Here is an 18,646-nt window from a genome sequence, read left to right on the forward strand (position 1 = left end):
ACTTAAGTTCAAGAAACACTCTTAGTCTTACTCGAATTGTTTGTTTGTGGGTTTTTTTTGTTTTTTTGTTGTTGTTTTTTTTGTGTGTTTTTTTTTGGGGGGGTGCAAGATTTCGATACTGCTAACTACATGTATTTCTTTGGAGTGAGCAAGTAATGAGATGATACAGTCCATGCCGGCTTTAAGCACGGTCATCGGGAGAAAGCTTAAGCGTGCTTAATGCCGAAGCGTGCTTGAGTGCGAAGTAGACATAATCCAGAGATTTTCATGTTGAACATTTCCCGTGCTATTTCTCTTTGTAAGTAGGCCTTTAATAGCCTATAGCGGTCCCGCAGAAGTGTGCACTGTTATTTTTACCCATGGTGGTCTTTCTTTGCTTGCTTGTTTTTGTTTTGTGGTCGAATGGGAAATGAAAACTCAATTTAGACGATCAGTTACGGTACAGCACACTAGGCCTACACACTTGCTTGTGCGTACCACTGCCGGCTGTGCCACATTTATACCACTGCCTTCATCCGGCATCGCGCGTGATACACAATCAGGATTAATAATATAGCAAGGGTCAAACTTTGAAGGTGAAATCACAGCCAGCCTCCCTTTCTCGTCTCCCCGACTCTCTTGCTCTTTGTATTTTTTTTTTTGTCTGTGTGTAGCTTTGCCCTAGGCTAGATCCTCCGTGCGCGCGGCTGTGTGCATCTCTCGGCTTTCCTCTCCGCCCGTGTGTGTGTGTGTGTCTCCATCACTTACGTTATTTGTGTTTCTCTTAACACACCCCGCTGCTGTGGGGTAGACTTTGTTCAAACGTCGATGAAAGTACATGTATTGACTGTCTTGTAAATGAAACGTGCCCGAAGCCGAAGTTACAGTGCTTAAAGGCGTGTAATTTATACAGTGGAGTCCATTTATAACGAGTTCGGAAAAAACGAGAAGTCTGTAGGCTCGTGGTTTGGTTGTAGAACTGACTGGCTGTAATTCCAGAAGTTCGGATTTTTGCTAGAAGATCTTGGTGGGGTTTTTTTTTCTAAGTTTTAGTTTTAGTAAAAGTTTTACGGAACTTGCAACACAATAAGGTCATATAAGAGCCGAAGATTAGAGGTGTTACAAGAGAGTAAAAAACACAAAAAGGAAGAGGAGAAATCAGGACGATAGAAGTTTGATAGGAAAGAAGGAGCAAACTGCACAAGAACACCCGCCAACCACCCACCTTTTTTAAAAACTAAAGCAAGACAAATGACCAGGCTTTAAGATTATACCTCCCTAGCCCAAAAGTTGACAAGTGCCTGATTCCACCGCATCGTGCCACACGGGGTCCCTGGTGCAACCAATAAACAGCAGACGTCTGTTTATCCTATCTAGACTCTACGTTGTTGTTTTCTTTAAATGTTGGAGGTTTTTTTTAAAGTAGGTGGCTTTTTCTAAGCCTCTATTGATACAATTTGAATCATTCAGAAGGTGAGCACCCAGTCCTACCATTAAGGCCAACCTGGATTGAAAGGGATAAAACATCCTAACAGAAAGACAGAGACACTCGATAAATATGTTCTCTCCACTCGGGAATCGAACTCGGGTCTCTTGCGTGCGACAGCGAAACGCCTGACCGCTACACAGACACCGCGTTGTTCTATTCTGAGTATCACATGACTTGACAGAAATGTCACGGACAAAGAGGAATGTTCGTCACAAGGGATCCAATGATTCTTGTGTCCGTAAAAGCAGAAGGTCTCGGCCACCTAGGGAACGTAGGCCCACATTTTGAACTACAGACTTCAACAGCAGTAAAGGACCACCTTGACAGAAAGCCCTGATTTTTTTTTTAATCTGAAAAAAAAAAGACATCAAGGAATGTTTCAAAATTATTTGCTCTGAAAGTATTAATGGGTTACCAATGCGTACTGCAAAGCTTCCAAAGTGGGCAAAACCACCACGTTCAGCACTGAAATCTTCGGGGGATTTTTAGCCAAAGTTGATGTTTTTTAAAAACAATTTTTTGGTCTATTATTTGAGGAACCTCTGTAAACCGAAAACCCGGCTAAACCGAAGGAAATCCGGCGGTCCAGCAGATTTATTTTGGTTAAAAATTTATTTTATAAAGCAGGAGCGGAGTCTATGGCCCAGTGGCTAGGTTAGGCTACGGGACTCGTAATCGTGAGATTGCGGGTTCGGGGGTTCGAGCCTCAGCTCGGTCCGACGTTGTGTCCTTGGGAAAGACACTTTACACGAATTATCCTCACTTGACCCAGGTGGGAATGGGTATCTGGCCATAGACAGCAAAAGATCGTGTCAGTTTGTTTGTGTTTTAGCTCCTGGAAAATGGCAGCCGACACTGTATGCTTCCCAGGAAGTTGAGATTGTTTCAGAATGCTATCAGGTCAGCTGGGTTAATAGTAAGAGTATAAATAATTGTAGCCTAGTGGTTAGGCTACCGACTGGTAATCGTGAGATTGCGGGTTCGGGGGGTTCGAGCCTCAGCTCGGTCCGACGTAGTGTCCTTGGGAAAGGCACTTTACACGAACTTCCCACTTGGCTCGGTCCTATCGGAGACGGACGTTAAACTAGGAGGTGCCGCATAAATAATCTAATAATGTTGATAGGGGCGTTAAACCCATACCATTTCACCATTTCAGAGTATAGATTGTGAAGCGCATAGAGCTTGCTGTTGAGCGTGAATTTGCGCTATACAAACGCTATTATTATTATTATTTCTGTTGTGGCGTCGTATCACTCATCTCAGCTCAGGTTGGTCCTGACAGGCTGGGTCAAAGCATGTGCCGACTTAGTTTTAGTAAGAGTTTTACGGCACTTGCAACACAATAAGGTCATACAAAATTAGACGGGTTACAAGGGAGTAACAAACACAAAAAAGGAGGGCAGATAAAGATGATAGATGTTTGATAAAGATAGGAAAGAAGGAGCAAACCACATCAGAGCACCCACCACCCGCCCTCCAACCATCCACACTCACTCACTCCTCACATTACAAATATTTATTTTTTTAAAGCAACATCAACTACTCACAGTTCAAACAAAAACAAAACTCGCAAGACCATCATGTGGAGATTATAGTGGCCTTTAATAAAGGTATACAGTGAAATAATGATCTACTGCCGACTCCTACACACACACACACACACACATACAGAGCACGGCGGCGCCCCCTGGTCTCCTGAGCCGCAGCCGGGCCGCACGGAGCCAGACCGGTGGAAGTTTCGTCTCGCACACCGGCCTTGTGGCGGGACACAAGGACATCCCCCCCCCCCCCAATTTTTTTTTAAAATTAACCCAAAAAAATATAAAAAATCCCCCAAAACAACAGGGAATTGCATCACTAATTAGAGAGAGACAGAGAGAGAGAGAGAGACAGAGAGAGAGAGAGAGAGAGAGAGAGAGAGAGAGAGAGAGAGAGAGAGAGAGAGAGAGTGAGTTAGAGAGAGAGAGAGAGAGAGAGAGAGAGAGAGAGAGAGAGAGGGAGAGAGAGAGAGAGAGAGAGAGAGAAAGAGGGAGATAATTATTTCTTCTGTACATTGTTTTTTGTTTTACTCGACGACGCGCGTACGAAATGATGAGCCAACAGACACGCACGATGAATGATCTAGCGAGTGAAAGAGTGGATGGATGGATGGATGGATGGATGGATGGATGGATGGGTGGGTGGGTGGATGGATGGATGGATGGATGGATGGATGGATGGATGGATGAATGAATGGATGGATGGATGAATGGATGAAGAAAACTGGCAGACATGAGCCAACACAAAACAAAACAATGTGTATACGTAAGTGTGTTGAAGTGATGAAACAGAACTCAGTCAGAACCTTACGCCAAGTACACATGTAAACCGACTGTTGAAACCAACACATTCGTATTATTTATATAATGATCAAACCAAACACCACATAAGTAGCGCAACGATGAAACAAACACACACGTTATATGTAATGTAACATAGAGTAGTAGCAATAATAATAATAATAATATTTCATACTGTATAATACACAACATGGCAGCTGTAATGCTTTCCACAAAAAAAATAATAATAAAAAAATAAAAAAAACTCAAAAACAAATACACAAAAAATCTCTATTGTACAAAATGATACGGTGGAAATGCTTGAAAACCCCCCAAAAAATTCATTGAAGTAAACATGAGATGACAATGTAGTGTCAACAACGTCGTGGGACGACTGGAAATCTGTACAAGAAAATCACGGGATATTCAATTGTAACAAAAACTATAATCTTTTACGTTTTTTTTTTATAAAACAAAATCTATAGCTCTATTTATAAAGTATATATTATTCCTACAATACTAAAAACTGCACTTAAAAAAAAAACAACAACCAATTTAAAAAACAACAAATAATGACCAACAGATGACCAACAGATGACCAGGCCCCCAGAGCCTCCAGTTTCGTCTGGCAAACAACCCTATCCGTACGTCGTGTTTTATTATTGTATCCACACGACGTGGGGAACTCTATGCTCCCACTTTAGAAAAATAGGAAATTCACTCGTTAATCCGATCCGTACGCTTTGCACCGCAGTCTGTCAAAACGATATTTTTAGAAATACTGAAAGTTTCAAAGAGATCTAAAATGTGAAGAACACAACCCCGGGGGTACAAAATGACCCCAGAGTGTACGGATAGGGTTAATAAGAGGCCAGTAAAAACAACCCAGACAACAAAAATCTTCCTTCACAAATTGTAATTTTTCACCTCATTAAAACAACAAAAGATTAAATTTGCTGTGGAAAACGATTCTTAAAAATGAAACTCAAATAATTGAGTATGCCACAAACATCACCACCAGCAAACAACGATCTGGTCTTTCTCCGTGAACAGAGACACACAAATGACCACAACAGAGGGGAAGTAAAGTAAAGAAGCAGGACCTACTATTGGTACTCTCCAACCGCTCGTGAAAACCGTGTACACAAAAGACTTGTTGCTGCATATTCATGAAAATCTCAACAACACCACAGAACAAAACTCAATTTTAAAAAAAAATGTTTTATAGAGCCGACAAAACCAAAACAAGGCCATAGTGACCTACAAAGACAAGGACCAACAGGACCCCTCCCCCCTCCCCCCCATGACAACACATCTGGCGTTATGTACAGGTCAAACGATGAAAAAAAAACCTCCAGCAAGTGGTCAGAAACCAATACAGCTGTAAAAGCAAATTTACGGAAAAATATAATTAATATACAACAAGACAAAAAATGTGCTGATCATCATGAACAGGTATATATATATGAATGTACAAAAATAACGTTTCAAAAAACCAAATTTCTAAGAAGCTGCAGACCAAAAAAAAAAAAAAAAAAAAAAAGGAAAGAAGAAATCAGAAAAACGAAGAAGAGTGTAAGAATATTATTATAACCATTTGATCTCCCCCTCTCCCCAAATGTAATGTATAAGCCGTCGCACCATGACGTCTTATCATACAATAGGTTAGTAAGGAAAAAACACACACATTTTTAAAGTTTTGGGTAGCCGTGGCATGGGAAAAAACAGAGATTATAAAAAAAAAACCTTTTTGCTCAAACTTTCGGAGTCAACAGCGCTGAAAACAAATCTGTCAAAAGATAAGATAGGACTTCCATCTACAGAATATAAGATATGACTTGCATCCAACGGGAAGTACTTCTAAGCCGTGGGACGTGGGAAGTTACTGCCAGTTAAGTTTGTTTAGTGTCGGCAAAGCTAAAGATGACGATGTCGGAGGAGAAAAAAAAAAGAAATGGGCGGACCCATCCATTAATCCATTGTCACACGGACATCACTTTTCTATGCGTATTTTTTCAGATTGTAAACCGAATCAACGTTGGCAGAAGGGAGTGAAATTAACGCATCTGTGTGTGCGTGCATGTGCGTCAAAACGAGGGGAGTGGGCTTGAAAAATGAGACACATAAAAAAGAGAGAGAAAGAAAGTGGAAAATGAGATAGAAAGGAGACAAGGCAAAGGAGGAATGAGATGATAGGGAGAGGAAAGAGGAAATACCGAAAAGCGTGCCAAATTCTCTACACTTATCGTCCAGCATTAACGAAAAACAAAGTCGCACCAACAACACTGAAGCCGAGAGACAAGTCACAAATGACTGTGTGAGACGGAAGAGAGGCTACACTAGACGTCGGGTTGTTGCTATATTGATCCAGACACTCTCATTTCAGACACCCAGAGATCTGACTGGACACATCCACTTAACGGACAGTAACAACCGTGTCAACCGCAGGTCCTCTACCCATGAGAAATAAACAGTACGGCTAAGCCTAATGCAGTCTATCATACATTTAAAAAATATCCCTAAACTTATTCAAATACGCTCAAACTATCTCTCAAGAAAATACACCACATCACATCAAAGTCCATCCTTATTATCATTCTCATAATTTCTTCTGCTGTCAGGACAACTTTGACAATAATCGAAATTAGACCCCAAAAAAAAACTTTGTCAGAAGAACGAAAAGTTTGTAAGTATGTCTCCGTTAGAACTACATGATTCATCAATCATATATCAATAACAATAATAAAGAACATTGGGCTGGCAATCCATTATAATAATATATAATAACAAGACAGTAATATATGATGAGAAAAATGAAAAACGCGAAATATTTACAAGGAGTCCAAAAACACTTTGAGAAAATTCGAGAGAACAATAACCGTAGTACACAAAATACAACTCCACTTGATCAAAGCAATCGATATATAAAATGAGATTCCCAAATGATTTAGATGTTATGTATACAGCATATATATATATACTCATTACATTACATGAATATTCAAATATTGTTTCCAAACTTACGAAGGACCACAGAAACGTCGGCGGTGTAGACACTAATGATGCGTAGTACGTACATACATATAGATAGATACACATACAAACGAACACCCCATCATTTGCATATAATATGTGTATATTATATATATATCATAAAAAAGTAAAAACAACGTTTAATTATCATAAGTATCCAAGTATTTGCTTCACAATGATAGTCCAATCAATGTCATGACAACATTACAACTCAATTCCAACATGTGTGGGGGCCGGAGATAACTAGGCAAACGTTGCTGATCGTCAAATTTAACAACAAGAGCTGAAAAACTAAAACAAATAACATAATTAGACTTTTTGCAGTTTTATTGATTCTAATGATTCGTTTTCAACTGATTTTTTAGCTATCAAGCACCCCCCATTTTAAATGGACATAACAAAAGATCTAAACATAATATTCTAAATTGGGTTTTTTTTATGCAGTGAAATGCGCATAACTCCACAAAAAAAGTGCTCCCCCCCTCTCCAATTTTATTACCTTTATCTTTAAAAAAAAAATATATATAATATGTCAATCACAAATCTGGCAAGGGGCTGTTGCATTTGTCACCTCTCTTCTACGTAAATAATGCAGTACCCTCATACTCACACTATTTGGTGATCTACAGTCTACGGAAAGCTCAATTTCTCTTTTGTTGGAAATCTTTGAAATTTCAACCATGCACAATGTATAGAACTGGATGAACTATAACAGTTATAATAACATGGCTGTCTTAGTACTCTTAAACTAGTTTAAATTTAAAATACTTGAAAACAGTAATGAGCCTCGTTTTCTCTGGCACCAGCATACTTGGGTATCTACCGAAAATGTTTTTAAAAGAATAAAGGAGAAAACAAAAAGGAGCACACATGATATATTTACAAAAGATAGCACCAAAAACAAAAACAAAAACCATTGAAAAATGTCAAAATCATCTTCAAGATCATGAATTAATGATAATGAAGGTAGCTGGAGCTAAAGTGAATACAGTACAAGAAATGACACAACAATGTTAACAAGAAATGACACAACAATGTTAACAAGAAATGACACAACAATGTTAACAAAAAATGACACAACAATGTTAACAAGAAATGACACAACAATGTTAACAAGAAATGACACAACAATGTTAACAAGAAATGACACAACAATGTTAACAAGAAATGACACAACAATGTTAACAAGAAATGACACAACAATGTTAACAAGAAATGACACAACAATGTTAACAAAAAATGACACAACAATGTTAACAAGAAATGACACAACAATGTTAACAAAAAATGACACAACAATGTTAACAAGAAATGACACAACAATGTTAACAAGAAATGACACAACAATGATAACAAAAAATGTCAACAAGCAGCACACACTTCCGCACACACACACACACACAACCAAGCCAGGTAGTCGCACGAGCCCTGAGCCACTACTAGACTAGATGGATATTTCCCATATCCTGATAGTCCTTTGTTTTAGTTTTAGTTTTAGTCGAAGTTTTTACGCCGCTCGCAACAGCATTAAGGTCATATGAGCGCCAGAAGATTAGAGGTGTTACATGAGAGAGACAAACATAAAAAAGAAGGGGAGATAAGGATGATAGAAGTTTGATAGGAAAGAAGAAGCAAACCACACCAGAGCACCCGCTAACCACCCACTCCCATATCTTGATAGTCCTTCCTAGTGCAACCCGCAGAAGGAAATCATACTGAGCCAGACCATGCTTGCTTGTTACTTATGCCACTTGTGTGAAGGACCGACATCATTGCACAAGGGACATCCTCATTTTTAAAGCGCTCTGGCCCCTGAAGAAGCACATCTCAAAATATAAAATGTATAAAATGACAGATTCTTCTCCAAGTTTGTATTAATAAAATCAAAGCAGAAGCAAAATATTAAAGCATTTCTTCCCAGCTGTCCCATCTCTCAGAGAGTATGAAAATAATCATTTAAAAAAAGAAAAAGGAAAACGAAACTAAACCAAACCAAACACCAAGAGTCGGCCCTAATCGAAGCTGTTACGAATAAAATTCTGTCTACTTCGATAAGCTACAATCATAATTTATAATTTTGAGCTGAGAAAAGTAGGAAAAACAGAAGGAAAAAAAACTACAGAGGGAAAGACAAAAAACAGAACCTACCAGTTGCACCCTTTATCCCCAACTCAAACTATCTGTTCCACAATAACGACGATAATAATGACAACAACAACAACAACAATTACAACAACAATAACAACCAGAGCAACTTTAAAAAATCAACAACAGCAACACACACACACAAACAAATACACATACCACCATCACCACCAATAACAACAACAACACACACACGCACACACACATACACGCACACACACACACACACACACACATACACGCACACACACACACACACACACACATACACTAACACAAACCCACAAGCACATACACATAACACCACCACTACTACCACCAACAACAACAACAAAGACAACAACAACAACACAACCACCTACAAAGACAACAACAACAACACAACCACCACCACCAACAGCAACAACAATAACAAAGACAACAACAACAACAACGCCCACCACCACCAACAACAACAACAACAACAAAGACAACAACAACAACACCACCACGAACAATGACAACAACACCAACACCACAACCACAACCACCACCACCACCAATAACAACAACAGCAACAACAAAGACAACACCATGAACGCCACAACCACCACCACCAACAACGGCAACAACAACTACAACAACATTATAATATATATCTGTTTGTTTTTGTCTTTGTAAAGTGTTTTACGGCGCTCGCAACTGCATAAGGTCATATGAGCGCGCGGGACACACCTAATATTTTCAGTTGGTAGGAAATTTGGAATTTTGCCCGGGTGGCGGCCGAAGCCTACTCTTATCGATTTTAAGACCACCAAGGGATCTTTAACGTGCACAACTTGCACACGGGCCCTCTGAGATTTTTCGCCCTTGTCCGAGAAGGCTAGGTGTAGATCTTTCCTACCAGAAGATCAGGGGTGTGGCAGAAAGACAGCAGTAAGGAGGAGCCAAGGAGTAACAGTAGAAAGGCTGCAGAAAGAATCAGGAACCCAGAGGAGGGGGCAAAGGAGGTGAGAGGGTGGGGGTCAGAAAGTGGAAATGAAAGCAGACAACAGAACATTGCTAGAGAGCAGGACAAGAGGTGAATTTTAGAGAAGAAAATTTTACGGTCGCTACCCGGATTCGAACCCGGGACCTTTGAATGAGAGGCCAACACCTTAACCTCTGGGCCGCGAGAGCCCCCTAATATATATCTATAGAGAGAGTAAAACTACCTGACCGCCTTCCAGCATTCCCCTCAAGACAGTGAACAAATCCGCTGTGCAAATAACTACACACATATCACCCACAGCACGTTACAACTATCAGAATGTCGTGCAGTTATATATGTGAGGTAGCGTGGTGGAATCAGGCTCTCGTCAATTTTTGGGCATGTAGAGTTATTGCTATCATCTTCAAGCGTGTTTACTTGTCTTTATTTGGATGAAAAAAATATCCATTTATCTAGAATACAAGTCGAGATATTTGCAAATGAAGGAGGTGGGGGGGGGGGGGGGGGGTTCTCCCAGCTAAATTAGTGAGAAAATGGCCGCCAAAGATTAGTTATTTCCTTAGCTTAAGAGTCCGTCGTAACCGAAAATGTACACTTTTCATGCCTTTAATAAAAGTTTTAAAGAATATCCACATAGAAATCAGTTCTTTATTGGGCATAAAAGGTGTTGAACAAAAAAAAAATGTGATAAAAATTCACAATCCTGCGGAAAAATGCAAGTTTCTTCATTTTGATTATTTTGACGAGAGACTGATTCCACCACGCTGCCTCGCATATGTATTATAATACAGCGACTCCTCGTCTATAGTCTTTTAGTTTCAGTAAGAGTTTTACGGCACTTGCAACACAGTAAGGTCATATAAGTGCCGAAGATAATAGGCGTTACAAGAGAGTAACAAACACATAAAAGAATATATATATATTCTTTTATGTGTTTGTTACTCTCTTGTAACGCCTATTATCTTCGGCACTTATATGACCTTACTGTGTATATTCTTTTATGTGTTTGTTACTCTCTTGTAACGCCTATTATCTTCGGCACTTATATGACCTTACTGTGTTGCAAGTGCCGTAAAACTCTTACTGAAACTAAAAGACTATATATATATATATATATATATGGTAGATTTCTTGAACCAACCAGGGATTCGCAAGAAGATAGAGATTCCATAGATCTTTTTATTTAGCTGGGGGGATTATTTCAAAATGGCAGAATGATATTGAATGAAAAGTGGACGAAGGGTAGGAGTTGTGTGTGTGTGTGGGTGTGAGTGTGTGGGTGTGTATGTATGTGTTTGTTTTGTGTGTGGTTGGGGTGAGAGATAAATCTAGAGAGAGCGAGTTATTCTGCTCACCTCTCTAGCTTCAACAGCACAAAATCTGCTTCGACTATCAAGGCACCCCGGAAATAGCGGGTCACAAGAGTGTGACAAACATACAAAAGAAGTAGAGGAATATGACAATAGTAAGGATAAGGAAAGAAAAAGCAGCAGTTCCCTGTTGCAGACCAGGCACGGTTATGAGCGTGGCATGATGAATCAGCCCATTCACAATTCTACTGAGTTTGAACGAGAAATGCCCCCCCCCCCCCTTTGGGAATGGCCTAAAGACACTACAGTCAGTGGCACCGCCCCGGGGGGTTACAAGGGAGTACGTAACAAACACAAACAAAAAAGAGGACGATAGACATTGACAAAAGTTAGTTTTAGTCTTAGTAGAGATTTTATGGGGCTCGCAACTGCATAAGGTCATATGAGCACCATAAGATTAGAGGTGTTACAAGAGAGGAACAAACATAAAAAGGAAGAAAGGGAGATAAGGACGATAGCTGTTTGATAGGAAAGAAGGAGCAAACTACGCCAGAGCACCCGCCAACAACCCACCGATAGCTGTTTGATAGGAAAGAAAGAGAAAACCACACCAGGGCCCCCGCCAACTCCATACTTGCGAAAAGGCTTTCACGGTGGTGGACTTTATTTTTATAAATAGATTCCAAAACAGTCATATCTTACACACAAACACACATACTACATGAACAAATATATATGACAAACAAAATCTGATTCAGTTTTTTTTTTTTCAAGTTTAATTTCTGGGTTAATAAACCAAAGGTACAATTTTAACCATTTTTTAAAAAAAGGTGCAAAATAAAATAAAAAACATTACAAAATTGAACAGAATTTTTTTTACAAAATGTTGGAGCAACTAAAAAAAATCCCAACAACACACAGACTAAGCGTAAGTGTAAGAAAAGAGACTGTCACACATCCGTCACTTTTACGGTGTATGGCTGAGCCTTGCACTAAGCAGTTAATATGCTCTTGATCTATTATTCATGATCATGGAGCAGGCCTGGCCATGAAGGGGTTAAAGAAGAACAAAAATAAACCAAATATACTATATACATACACCACAAAGGAATTGAGACAAAAAAAACAAATGACTGACGTGAAAAAAAAATATGCTTCTTTTGATTTGCTGTGTTCAAACAAAAAATACATTCAAAGGAAACATGAATTTCTAGACTTAATCTGAAACCTACAAGTGATACCAGCAGAGATAATGGACTACTCAGAGTACGACTCAGTTATACCCCGTTATGAAAAGTGACGTACGGTATCACAGAGTCTTAAACTGAGCAGAGATAAATTGAGAACTGTGTTGAGTTACTGAAACCCTCTCAGCCAGACCCGATTTCTAATATGTCTTGCCCCAAGTGTAACGCGCAGAGACAACCACAGATGGGAAGGACACCACCACTAGACCAAGAGTCTTGCAAATGGGGCTGAAGCTGTACTAACCCATACTCAAATGATCCTCTCACTAACAAAGAGTCCTGAGGGTCAACAACGTGGGGTCGGACTGAAGGTAAAATCAAATGTGGGATCGAACTAAAGGAAATGTTTTTAGGGTCACCAAGAGGGATCGGAGATAGGTCAAGACATGAGTCCTGAGGATTAACGGTCGGACTAAAGGAAAAACAACATGGGTCTGACTAAAGGATATGTTCCGTACATTCAACAAGAAGAGTTTGAGCTTCGTCAAGACATGAGTCCTGAAGGTCAATAACGTGGGGATGGACTAAAAGTGAAAACAATGTGGGTCGGACAAAATGTAAAGTTCTTTAGGGTCACCAAGAGGGATCGGGGTTAGGTCAAGACAGAGTCCTGAGGGTCAGTAACGTGGGGTAGGACTGAAGGAAAAAAACAACACGTGTCGGACTGAAGGATATGTTCCGTAGGTTCATCAAGAAGAGTCGAAGCTAAGTCAAGACATAAGTCCTGAAGGTCAATAACGTGGGGTCGAACAAAAAGTGAAAACAAAGTGGGTTGGACTAAAATGTAAAGTTATTTAAAGTCATCAAGAGGGATCGAGCTACGTCAAGACATAGTCCTGAGGGTCAATAACGTGGGGTCAGACTAAAGGTCAACATATGAATCCTGAATGTCAACAATGTGGGGATGGACTGGAGGTAAAAAAACAACAACATGAGATTGGACTAGAGGTAAAGTTCTTTAGGGTCACCGAGAGGAATCTGAGCTAGGTCAAGACATGGGTCCTGAGGATTAACGGTCGCACTAAAGGATATGTTTAGTATGTTAACCAAGAAGAGACAGAGCTAAGTCAAGACACGAGTCTTGAGGGTCAATAACGTGGGGTCGGACTGAAGGTAAAAACAAATGTGGGGTCGGAATGAAAGTAAATGCGAAGGTAGGATCGTACTATAGGTAAAGTTCTTTAGGGTCACCAAGGAAGATCGGAGCTAGGTGAAGACATGGGTCCTGAAGGTCAACAACGTGGGGTTGGATTAAAGATCAAGACAAGAATCCTGAGGGTCAACAGCGTGGGGTCGGACTAAAGGTAAAAAGCGTGGGGTCAAACTATTGTCAAGACGTGAGTCCTGAGTGCCAACAACGTGGGGTCGGACTGAAGATAAAAACAAACATGGGACCGAACTAAAGGTAAAGTTCTTCAGGCTCACCAAGAAACAAGTCCTGAGGGTCAACAACGTGGGGTCGAACAAAAGGTGAAAACAAATGTGGGGACGGACTAAAGGTAAAATTCTTTAGGGTCACCGAGAGAGATCGGAGCTAGGTCAAGACATGGATTCTGAGGGTCAATAACGTGGGGTAGGACTAAAGGTAAAGTTATTTAAGGTCACCAAGAGGGATCGAAGTTGAGTCAGTGCAAGAGTCCTGAGGATAAACAGCGTGGGGTCGGACTAAAGGATATGTTTCGTAGGTTAACCAAGAAGAGTTGGTCAATAACGTGGGGTCAGACTAAAGGTAAAAACAAATATGGGGACTGACTAAATGTAAAGTTCTTTAGGGTCACCAAGAGGGATTGGAGCTAGGTCAAGACATGGGTTCTGAGGGTCAATAATGTGGGGTCGGACGAAAGGTGAAAACAAAGTGGGTCGCACTAAAGGTCAAGATATGAGTCCTGAGGGTCAATAACGTGGAGTCGAACAAAAGGTGAAAACAAATGTCGGGACGGACTAAAGGTAAAATTCTTTAGGGTCACCGAGAGAGATCGGAGCTAGGTCAAGACATGGATTCTGAAGGTCAATAACGTGGGGTAGGACTAAAGGTAAAGTTATTTAAGGTCACCAGGAGGGATCGAAGTTGAGTCAGTGCAAGAGTCCTGAGGATAAACAGCGTGGGGTCGGACTAAAGGATATGTTTCGTAGGTTAACCAAGAAGAGTTGGAGCTAAGTCAAGATACAAGACTTGAGGGTTAATAATGTGAGTTCAAACTAAAGGTAAAAACAAACGTGGGGTCGGACAAAAGGTAAAAACAAATGTGGCTGTGGGATCGGACTAAAGTCACTAAAGGTCAAGTTCTTTAGGGTTACCTAGAGAGATATCGGACTAAAGGTCAAGACATGAGTCCTGAGGGTCAATAGCGTGGGGTCGGACAAAAGGTGAAAACAAAGTGGGTCAGACTAAAGGTGAAAACAAGTCCTGAGGGTCAACAACGTGGGGTCGGACGAAAGGTAAATTTCTTTAGGGTCACCTAAGAGGGATCGCAGCTAGGTAAAGACATGAGTCCTGAGGGTCAACAACATGGGGTTGGACTAAAGGATATGTTCCGTAAGTTCACCAAGAAGAGTTGGAGCTTCAGTCAAGACACGAGTCCTGAGGGTCAATAATGTGGGGTCGGAAAAAAGTTCTGTAAGGTCACCAAGGGGGATCGAGCTAGGTCAAGACAGAGTCCTGAAGGTCAATTTCGTGGGGTTGTACTAAAGGTAAAAACAAACGTGCGCTCAGATTGAAGATAAAAAGAAACATGGATCGGACAAAAGATTAAGCTCTTTAGGGTCACCAAGAGGGAGCGCAGCTTGGTAAAGACATGAGTCCTGAGGGTCAACAACTACGGGTTGGATACAGATCAAGAAATCGAGTCCTGAGGGTTAATAACGTGAGGTCGGACTAAAGGTCAAAACATGAGTCCTGAGGGTCAATAACATGGGGTCGGACTAAAGGTAAAAACAAATATGGGGTCTGACTAAAGGTAAAGTTCTTTAGGGTCACCAAGAGGGATTGGAGCTAGGTCAAGACACGGGTTCTGAGGGTCAATAATGTGGGGTCGGACGAAAGGTGAAAACAAAGTGGGTCGGACTAAAGATCAAGATATGAGTCCTGAGGGTCAATAACGTGGGGTTGGACTAAAGGAAAAAAACAACACGTGTCGGACTAAAGGATATGTTCCGTAGGTTCATCAAGAAGAGTCGAAGCTAAGTCAAGACATAAGTCCTGAATGTCAATAACGTGGGGTCGAACAAAAAGTGAAAACAAAGTGGGTTGGACTAAAATGTAAAGTTATTTAAAGTCATCAAGAGGGATCGAGCTACGTCAAGACATAGTCCTGAGGGTCAATAACGTGGGGTCAGACTAAAGGTCAACATATGAATCCTGAAGGTCAACAATGTGGGGACGGACTGGAGGTAAAAAAAAACAAACATGGGATTGGACTAGAGGTAAAGTTCTTTAGGGTCACCAAGAGGGATCTGAGCTAGGTCAAGACATGGATCCTGGGAGTCAACAACGTGGGGTTGGATTAAAACAAACCTGGGGTCGGACTGAAGGTAAAGTTCTTTAGGGTCACCATGAAATGAATCCTGAGGGTCAATAACGTGGGGTCGGACAAAGGTGAAAACAAATGTGGGGTAGGGCTAAATTTAAAGTTTTTTAGGGTCATCAAGAGGGATCGCAGCTTGGTAAAGACATGAGTCCTGAGGGTCAACAACTACGGGTTGGATAAAGATCAAGAAATCGAGCCCTGAGGGTTAATAACGTGAGGTCGGACTAAAGGTCAAGACATGAGTCCTGAGGGTCAATAACGTGGGGTCGGACTAAAGGTAAAAACAAATATGGGGTCTGACTAAAGGTAAAGTTCTTTAGGGTCACCAACAGGGATTGGAGCTAGGTCAAGACACGGGTTCTGAGGGTCAATAATGTGGGGTCAGACAAAAGGTGAAAACAAAGTGGGTCGGACTAAAGATCAAGACATGAGTCCTGAGGGTCAATAACGTGGGGTTGGACTAAAGGAAAAAACAACATGTGTCGGACTAAAATGTAAATTTATTTAAAGTCACCAAGAGAGATCGAGCTACGTCAAGACATGAGTCCTGAGGGTCAATAACATGGGGTCAGACTAAAGGTCAACATATGAATCCTGAAGGTCAACAATGTGGGGACGGACTGGAGGTAAAAAACAAACATGGGATTGGACTAGAGGTAAAGTTCTTTAGGGTAACCAAGAGGGATCGGAGCTAGGTCAAGACATGGGTCCTGGGGGTCAACAACGTGGGGTTGGATTAAAACAAACCTGGGGTCGGACTGAAGGTAAAGTTCTTTAGGGTCACCAAGAGGGGTCGACGCTGAGTCAATGCATGAGTCCTGAGGATTAATTACGTTGGGTCGGAATAAAGGAAAAAACAACATGGGTCGGACTAAAGGAAAAAACAACATGGGTCGGACTAAAGGATATGTTTCGTAGGTTAACCAAGAAGGGTCGGAGCTAAGTCGAGACACGAGTCTTGAGGGTCAATAACGTGGGGTCGGACTGAAGGTAAAAACAAATGTGGGGTAGGACTGAAAGTAAATACGAAAGTCGGATCGTACTAAAGGTAAAGTTCTTTGGGGTCACCAAAAAATGAGTCCAGAGGGTCAATAACGTGGGGTCGGACAAAAGGTGGAAACAAACACGGGATCGAACTAAAGGTAAAGTTCTTTAGGGTCACCAAGACGGATCGGAGCTAGGTCAAGACATAGGTCCTGAGGGTCAAAAACCGTGGGATTGGATTAAAGATCAAGACAAGAATCCTGAGGGTCAATAGCGTGGGGTCGGACTAAAGGTAAAAAACGTGGGGTCAGACTATGGTCAAGACGTGAGTCCTGAGTGTCAACAACGTGGGGTCGGACTGAAGATAAAAACAAACATGGGACCGAACTAAAGGTAAAGTTCTTAAGGGTCACCAAGAAACGAGTCCTGAGGGTCAATAACATGGGGTCGGACAAAAGGTGAAAACAAATGTGGGGACGGAGTAAAGGTAAAATTCTTTATGGTCACCGAGAGAGATCGGAGCTAAGTCAAGACATGGATTCTGAGGGTCAATAACGTGGGGTAGGACTAAAGGTAAAGTTATTTAAGGTCACCAAGAGGGATCGAAGTTGAGTCAGTACAGGAGTCCTGAGGATTAACAACGTGGGGTCGGACTAAAGGATATGTTTCGTAGGTTAACCAAGAAGAGTTGGAGCTAAGTCAAGACACAAGTCTTGAGGGTCAATAATATGAGTTCAAACTAAAGGTAAAAATAAAAACAAACGTGGGGTTGGACTAAAGATCAAGACATGAGTCATGAGGGTCAAAAATGTGGGTTCAGACTGGAGATGCTAAAGGTAAAGTTTTTTAGATCGATTGATTGAGTAGGTGTTTTACGGCACTATCGACCCAATAAATTTCTTTATGGTCACAGAGAGGGATCGGAGCTAGGTCAAAAGACATGAGGCCTGACGGTCAATAACGTGGGGTCGGGCTGAAAGTAAAATCAACATGGTTCAGAGTAAAGTTAAAGTTCTAAATTTACACCAGCTAGGGGTTGGAGAAAGACTGGACATGAGTCCTGAGGGTCAACAACATAGGTCAGACTAAAGGTAAAGGTCAAATGATCAACAATAAGGGGTTGTAGTTATGTCAATAGGCCCCACTAAAAGGTCACCAGAGAGTAGTCAGAGCTAAGTCAAGGAGCCCAAAAAGGTCAATAACATGGGGTCGAAGTAAAGTTCTAGCCATTCATTTTTTTAAAATTGTTTGTAGCAGTGAAAAGGCTCTTAATTTGTTGACTCAGTGCACTTCAGACTTTTCATAACGACAAACTTCTGGTCAAGAAAATACTTGTGGTATCAGAACGTCTACCACAGAAGGTCAAAGGCCAAACCAACAACAGGCAGTGCTTGTTTATTTGTTAATGATCAAATGAGTCAACATTAGCACCAACAAACTGCAAGGAACATTTCAGTATACAAAATTCACTCCCAACAACCTCAAAGCAGCAGGCAGCTCTTCCCACCTGATTGACCAGAAAAGTGGCTTGACCTTCTGATGTCCCCAAAGTTTGTACTGAGAGTACGGAACAAGATGTCTTATCGTTTTAAATCAGCGACCTCGTATCTAAGAGGCTTCATTACAAAGTCTCCAGCTGGACAT

The sequence above is a fragment of the Aplysia californica genome, unplaced genomic scaffold (assembly GCF_000002075.1).
Source record: "Aplysia californica isolate F4 #8 unplaced genomic scaffold, AplCal3.0 scaffold00135, whole genome shotgun sequence".
In the NCBI taxonomy this organism is placed as follows: Eukaryota; Metazoa; Mollusca; class Gastropoda; order Aplysiida; family Aplysiidae; genus Aplysia; species Aplysia californica.